Raw genomic sequence first — 8,314 nt, 5'->3', positions numbered from 1 at the left:
GTGGTGAAGAACTTTCTGAAATTTGGAAACAATATAGACTGGGCCAGGTTTATGATCAGTGTAAATAGATGTTTAGTGATCGACGTGAAATCGATGGGCCAATGGGCCTGTTCCCATGCTATGTGGCATCCATGTGATCATTATTGTTGGTCCACAGCTCCATGAAAGAGAGTTTACTCAAGGCGAAAGTAACCTTCTGTGAACCAAGAATTGAAGTACCGGTATATGTTTGAGAGATGGCTTATGATGCTCTGCTGAAGATTCCTTGCTGCACTGATTAAAATCAAATAACTCAGCACCATTTGTATAAATTTCTTCCTTATGCAGGATAACGTTGACAATGTTGCTAATGGGTTCCTATCTGATGTATCGCAGTGAAAATATCCAACATCCAGGAACAATCTGTGAAAAGAGAAGAAAATTCATGTTTCAGATCAATGATCTTTAATCGAAAGTTGCAAAATGAAATTAAATTCACAGAATAATGCAGGAATGCCATCCAGATGTGGAAGAGCAAATCACATTGAGGCCGTGGTTGATAAATTATTTGAAGATAGCAGGCCAGGACTGCTATCATCTCTAACAGTTTGCTGTTTCTAACTTCCTTTGTGAGAGGAAATAATGTAGCTCAACAGTGGGAGCCACCAAAGAGATCATAGCAGAAAGTATTCAATTGAATGCCCTAGCTGTTTTCTTACCATCTTTAAACGTGTTTTATTTCCAGTTTTCCCAAATCTGAAATAGTAACCTTCCCACAGATCCTACCTGATACATTGCATATTTTTCTGTTTTTAATTCAGATTCTCCACATGTGCTGTATTTTACTTTTGTTTCAAAAGGCAAAAATGCTCTGTTTATTTTTGCACATATGTTGCCTGACTTTCTCAGTGTTCCGTACAGTTCCTGTTTCTACTTTTAATTGCACTTGCAGTTTTTTCATTACATTTTCAAGTGGGATTTTAATTTGCTTTCGACTTGTTTTGCTCAAACCTTCAATTCTTATCTCTCAATGCTGCAGCCTTGGTTACCCAACTGAAACCCTATTTGTCCTCGACATTAATTTCACTCCAGAATGTTTTCATCCATCAATTAGCCTGCAGCTGAAAACAACAGAAATTGGTTAGATTTATGACAGTCTTTAACAGCCACTGGAGAAGAAGCCAAACTATATTTCAATTATATTAAAAGTACACGAACGTTAAACCACTTTCTACATGTCAATACAGAATGAAGAAGAAATGTTCTGATAAAGGCTCCAGCTGGTTTAACAGGTGCTGGTCTGGAAGTTATTTTCCTAATGATGATTCATGTATGGCATGTTAATTCTCTGCCTATTTTGGGACTATGAGCTCATTTATTCAGAAATTCCCAGAAATAAACCTTGCAACAATCCCTCAGCCCGTGCCCATGCAATACACCATAGCTACACAATGTCATTCATCCAGACATGCATTTTTGCTGTGAAATAATTACAGGCGCTGTGACTAACCTGCATCACGGCTCCAGTGATTACAGTACCCTGAGTTTTAATGCAGTCTGTGTGGAGTTGGCATAAATGTGGGTTCTCTCTTGGGTATTCTCATCTCAATGTCATGCCGATTTTTTTTTAGTTAAAATGGCCATTGAGAATTGTCCCTCGTACATGGATGAGTGGTAGAGTCTGAGAGAAGCTGATGATGGAAAGAATAAACAGGAATTTGTGTAAGTGCTATAAGGACATTTTGTATCTTGAGAAATATTCTAACTAAATTCTATACAATGTTGAAACTATCCTCACTAGTTGCATTTTGATCCAGTATAGCAATTCCAATGCACAGAAATTCAAGAGTTGTGGACAGAGCACCATCTATAATGGGCACAGCCCTTCCCATTCTTTACAGTATTTACAGGTGACACTGCCTTAAAAAGGCTACATCTACTATCAAGGATCCCAACCTTCCTCTGATTGATTGTTAGGCAGGAGAGACAGAAACCACACAGTCAGGTTCAGGAACAGCTGCTTTTCTACAACCATCAGTTATTGAACCAAACTGCTCAGCCCTAAACCTACTTCATTTGTGGAACACTACAGACCTTTTGCCCTACCACAGGTTTGTATATGATTGTCTTTTTTTGCATGATGTTCTTGCAATTGCACAGACTTTATTTTCACTTTATGGTATAAGTCATGTATAATTAATATTCCATATTGTTGTCTCTACCCAGGTTCCTGTGATACTGCTGTAAGCAAGTTTTATGTTAGACTGTTGGAAATAATTTGGAAGAAGTGTAACCAGGGTGGTTGATGGTTGAGTTGAGTCGTTCTCCAATCTTTCAATTTGCTTGCAAATGTTTCATCACGATATGAGGAGACATCAACAGTGCAGTGTTATTATTGTGGTATCCTCTGAATGTTTGACCTTTATATACTTATCAATCAGCTGTTGGGTCATCATTACGGAAACTCAGTTGTGATGTAGGGAGGAAGTCTCATCACTGATTGGTTAGGCAGTGAACTTCGTACGTCATGGTCTAGGATTTTGTTTGCAACGGATGATAAATAGGATTAAACCCAAGCATTCGTAGGACACCACCATTAATAGCGCACTGATGGAAACCCCTCATATGGCGACAAAACATTTGCTAGTAAATTGCCAAAATCAAAGTCAACTCAACCCAACCATATTCTACTCTACTTCATTGTATCTATGCATTTAACTTGACATTAGTGTTACTGGCTGCTTGATAGTTCAATCAAACTCAATGGGCCTTTATGACTCACACAAGGAAATCTGCAGATGCTGGAAATTCAAGTAACACAGACAAAATGCTGGTGGAACACAGCAGGCTAGGCAGCATCTATAAGGAGAAGCACTGTCAAAGTTTCGGGCCGAGACCCTTCGCCAGGACTCACAACGAAGTCCTGATGAAGGGTCTCGGTCAGAAACATCGACAGTGCTTCTCCTTATAGATGCTGCCTGGCTTGCTGTGTTCCACCAGCATTTTGTGGGCCTTTATGACTGTTGACTATGGAGGTTTTCAGCAGACAGACACTAGTCTGGAATGAGTCATCGCAGTCAAACATGCAAGTACATTCAATGACAGCCTTCACTACTGGATCCATCTGTAATGTTCCCCCTCACTCATAATTGATAGGAAGTTGCAATTGGCTACTACTGTAGAACAACAATGCCATTCTTCCTCTGCTACTGGTTGATAATCTGTACAAACGTGATTTGGACTGTGCATCAGGAATATATGGAGACCTTCAGGTGGAAGGAATTCATGTTGACATAATCGGAAAATAAGATCCTTAACACAGAAACTAGATTTCCTATCTAGTACCAAATTGTTATACTCTCAGTGGATCTCTGTCAGATCAATTGTCATCAATGGAGTCTACAGAGCAAAATTAAAAATTTTAGCTGTGTGAGTGATGCCATATATTTAACATAGAAGTAAGTGAAGTTAATTGCTTTTAGAGAGTGCTTTTCACAGAAATAGATATCATAGAAAGCTTGATACAAGCCAGATAATTGTTATTATAACTAGAATCAAAATTAGGTTTACTATCACTGCCTTGTATGATGCGAACTTTGTTACTTTACAGCAGAGTGCAAGGACATAGAATTATTATAAATTCCAAAATAAATACTGCAAATGAAAGAGATGATGGAAGAGAAGAAGCTGTTCCGGAATCACTGAGTGTAGGTCTTCAGGCTTCTTTACCTCCTCTGTGATGGTAGAAATGAGAAGCATCCCTGTCTCGGTTGGCGAGGATCCTTAATGATGGATGCTGTATTATTGCTTCTTGAGGCATTGCCTTTGAAGATGGCCCTGATGATGGGGAGGGCTATACCTGTGATGGAGCCGTCTAAGTTTACAACCTTCTGCAGCAGCTCTTTCTTCCTTGTGAACTTTATATCCCTTTATGTCTTTGACACAATTTCAAATCCTGTGCAGGGATGATGGCACCATTTGTTCCTATACAAGAGATGAATATTTATGTTTTTATGTGGAAATACATACAATACAATGATACCTTTTATGAAGTTCACAATCTTGACGTCATCCTCATATCAGGGTTTTTTTTTATATATGGTCTAGCCCAACTGTTGAGTGTTTGAATCCTTCCTAATCAACCATCAGATCAGAACTGACAAGGCTTATCACGCTCCTACACCTCACAATTAGCAGTTAAATTATAATTACTGGCCACACAAGGTGTGATAGTAATTATTTGCAGCCAGCTAAACGTGCGTGTCAGAAATAAATTGAACAGCGAATTAAGTTTCCATTGATCTTAGAACCTTGCTGTCCAGTATGTTGTTTGCAGATCAGCACATGCATCTTAAACACTACCTCCTTAGAAGTGACACTAATGAGGTCAAAACTGATGATCAAAAACAAGATGATAAGTATTGCAGCAGGATCTAGGGCATTGATTAATCCTGGCCTTGCACTGGGGCGATATTTGGTGAACTCAGGGACTTTTATGCAATAAAATCAGTATTTTTTAAATCTTTTTGCCAACATTTATTTGACCCAGATCCCCTGCTGTTAGCTCCACTTTGAAGCATAGTTCATTTATTCTGCCCCACTGCTTCTTCTGAGTGGCTACTCTAGGTCCTGATAATCATCTCTGTTCATCTAGAAATGGCATTCTCTTTGTGTTTGATTGTCAGTTTTAAGCATAAGTCTGATGCAATTTTTCCTCAGAGCCACAAACCATCATACAAGTAACAACCTATAGATTGTTGAAATATTTTTCTCTTGGTTCACAAATCTAAACAACAATAAACACTTAGAACCAAAGCCTTCTTCCCTCTATTATTAAACCAATTTTTTTTTTCCGGTCTCATTTGTTAACTGAGGCCTCTGTTTCTGCAGATTGGGTTTGTATTTTTTTTTATTTTGCATTTCTCCAATGATCTCAATGCAGAACTCAGTTCAACTAGCCACTAGCCGTGTACCTTACCTGCATTGTGTACCAACTAGATGACACACTAATATACTGGTACAATCTTGATCTCCCAGTTATATAGTCACAATCACTCAAAATAAAAGGGCAGTAGGGACAAGGACACATTTAACAACTTCAAGTTCACTTCGAAGTTCAAAGCTCAAAGTAAATTTATTATCAAAGTACTGATATGATTGCATATACTTTGACTTTGATATACAAACTTGAGAGCCATCTTCTTCTCGTGGACATCTTCAGCAAATAGTAACTAAAACAGGATCAATGCAAGATTGGCCAGAGTGCAGAAGACAACAATCTGTGCAAATGAAAATATAAATAAATAAAAATAAATAACTAGAACAGGATATAATAAGTTAAAGAGTCCCTGAAAGTGACATCATAGGTTGTGGGAACATTATCATGCTGATTTGAAAACATATTGCCATTCTTTCTTCCTTGTAAGTTAAGATTCTTGAATTTCTTTCCTGATATTGCTGTGAAATTACTTCAGATCTTGAAGTTAGCTATTCAGAAAGGAGGACCAACACACCAACTTTTGGGTAACATAGGGCTGGCATTAAGTATTGGTGCCTAAAACTGTAAAGAAATAAAATAAATGTTTTTCTTAATGCAACTTGTTTTCCACAGCAATGTATTATTGTCAACCATACATTAGCCTAAAAGGGATTCTTGATCACTGCAACAAGATGCATCTGAATATTTGTGTAAAATTTATTATTCTATTGAATTGTTGAGCCAGCATTATGCAACAAATCCAACTCTGTTATTCTAGCAATCAAATTGAGAGTAGTACTACCCAATAAAGACATCTCTGAGAATCTCACACTGGACTTAAGTAATTGAAACTCTTTTCTCCTACACTTCTTTTAAAATCTAATCTCTCTGTTCATGTGTTATTTTTATTCCTCAATATTAGTGCAAGAGAATTTACTGAGTGTGTCAAAAATCAAACTTACAAAAACTAACAAAAAGAGCGAAAAGAAAACTGCCATTATTTACAAAAAGGTATCTACAAGAAAACACAATAGTAGTTCCATATTATAATTGTACAATGTGAACTCCTGATAGTCTGCAATCTCTTCTCCCTCAATGAGAGCAATGAGCCCTGTTCATTAGGCACCAGGACATATAATCTGTAATTACCAACAAAGTTAACTTAAGACTATACATGAATAAGAATATGATTCACCCCACAATGTAGTTACAATCATGTTAAAAAGTAAAAAGAAGTCTCTTCTTTAAATACAATATGCAAAACAGCGTATATACATTAACACATCCCCATTATTTAGGAAATGGAATATACCACACTCTACGGTGGGAAAAACACCATAAAGCCAACACTTTAGGATTTATTAGATATACTGGGGGAAGATATTGAAGTGCTCACACTTGGTGCAATGACAGCAGAATGACAAGGGTGTGTGTGTGTGTGTGTGTGTGTGTGTGTGTGTGTGTGTGTGTGTGTGTGTGTGTGTGTGTGTGTGTGTGTGTGTGTGTGTGTGTGTGTGTGTGTGTGTGTGTGTGTGTGTGTGTGTGTGTGTGTGTGTGTGTGTGTGTGTGTTTACCCAGTGTTCTCTGTCACATTGGCTCTTTACCTTTGTGTTAGGATTACAGTCAAATAACCTTTATTTCTTTATAAAAGGAGTATTCCCACCATTCAGATTGCACGTAGACTTCACAGTGGAACATTTTCAATGCCAACTGAATCCCACGATTAGCTGCATGACAACAGTGACAGCACTTTAGAAGTAATTGTTTGTAATAAGTGTTCAATTATGCTAAGAATAATGGGCACAAAATCGATACTGTACAACCATCCTGGAGTTTTAGAGTTCAAATCCTACAAATCCAACTTGGATAAAAACTGTGTTAATTTATGGCCCACTGTGAAAAAATATTCATGAAATACACAGCACAGGTCACAGTGCTGAGTATATACTATAAATGACTGAATCGTCCTAAATCATCTTCTGATTTATTCATATCAATGCTGTTTCATTATCAGATCATGTGGTTAGCTGGCACCAATGAAATCCCGGAATCATATCACACCACAAAAGAAATGCATCGTTATAATACTGAAGCAGTTTCTCACTGATCAGGTTCAAGTGCAATGTGAAGTTTCAAAGGTCTGCAAATTTGAATATGCTGAGAAAACTCTTGCTAGATTCAGAAACTCATAACTAGCTCATTACCAATCAATGAAACTGGATTTTGGAAGCACAACAGCTCAATAAATTTTGTATAACACTACCAACTAAGGATGAGATAAAAAGCTTTTCGGTGACCCGTAGGCATGTACACTGCTGAGGCTTTTCTTATTTTTTTCAAAAGCAATCCTGCTAGCACATAAGGTACTGAGGTGGGCAGAAGAGAACTTCATACCTTGTTAATAGACAATGCAGAATTTGCTTTAATAATAGCACACATTAACTGACTCATAGCCATCTCAATGCCATGCAATTTAAATCAAGCTTATTCTTGTATGCACACATCGGGGTACAGTACTTTGAAAAACTTGCTTGCCGCAGCATTACAGACTTGTAGGTTCAACACATTGAACATAAATTAAAGATTAGCTTTATTTGTCACACGTACATCAAAACATTGAAACATAAATTATACAAGACGGTGAAGAAAAAAACTGTGCAAAACAAGACATTCACTCATTAACACTGTTGGGGCATATTCTGGAATTACGGAATATAGGAAATACTAATTTCAACAGCAACCAGTCTTCAGATCTAAATGTGGATTGTAGATTGAATTTAAAATGCAGGTCAGAACAATGGTGTTCCTGGAGCTGCAGAATAGGGATGATTACAAACCAGAAAACACACCATTAACCTAAGGTGTCTGCATATGGATGTATGAAGCTCCACGACAGTGGTGATTAACTTTCATTTGGGTGTCTGGAGTGCAGGTGTGAAGATCTAGCTGTTTGAAAATTATATGTAATTCAAATAAAGCACTGTAGATACATTGTAACTATAGAATTGTCCTACCATTACCTTTGACCTTTAGCATATAAAAATGCCATGTAATGTTGGGTCAGAAGGTCTCTTCTTCCAAGAGTGTCACCAGTGTGATGTTTACTTGTTTAGACAATAGACAATAAGTGCAGGAGTAGACCATTCGGCCCTTCGAGCCTGCACCGCCATTCTGAGATCATGGCTGATCATCTACTACCAATACCCGGTTCCTGCCTTGTCCCCATATCCCTTGATTCCCCTATCCATAAGATACCTATCTAGCTCCTTCTTGAAAGCATTTAGAGAATTGGCCTCCACTCCCTTCCGAGGCAGTGCATTCCAGACCCCCACAACTCTCTGGGAGAAGAAGTTTTTC

The 8,314-nt window shown here is 37.8% G+C and overlaps 1 long non-coding RNA gene across 1 annotated transcript in view; it reads right to left on the bottom strand.

The window, feature by feature from the left end:
* Positions 1-225: 225 nt before the first annotated feature.
* LOC140731034 (uncharacterized) overlaps positions 226-8,314 on the bottom strand; it is an 81,760-nt gene continuing 73,671 nt past the window's right edge. The window contains exons 2-5 of the long non-coding RNA XR_012099721.1: positions 3,709-3,963; positions 1,490-1,670; positions 991-1,100; positions 226-402 (exon numbers count right to left, since the gene is read on the bottom strand). This is a non-coding gene — a long non-coding RNA (uncharacterized lncRNA). The remainder of the gene's footprint in view (positions 403-990; positions 1,101-1,489; positions 1,671-3,708; positions 3,964-8,314) is intronic.

Source organism: Hemitrygon akajei, chromosome 7, assembly GCF_048418815.1.
Source record: "Hemitrygon akajei chromosome 7, sHemAka1.3, whole genome shotgun sequence".
Taxonomy (NCBI): Eukaryota; Metazoa; Chordata; class Chondrichthyes; order Myliobatiformes; family Dasyatidae; genus Hemitrygon; species Hemitrygon akajei.
Note: the sequence above shows the minus strand (reverse complement) of the source record. Positions and strands in the feature narration are given on the sequence as shown.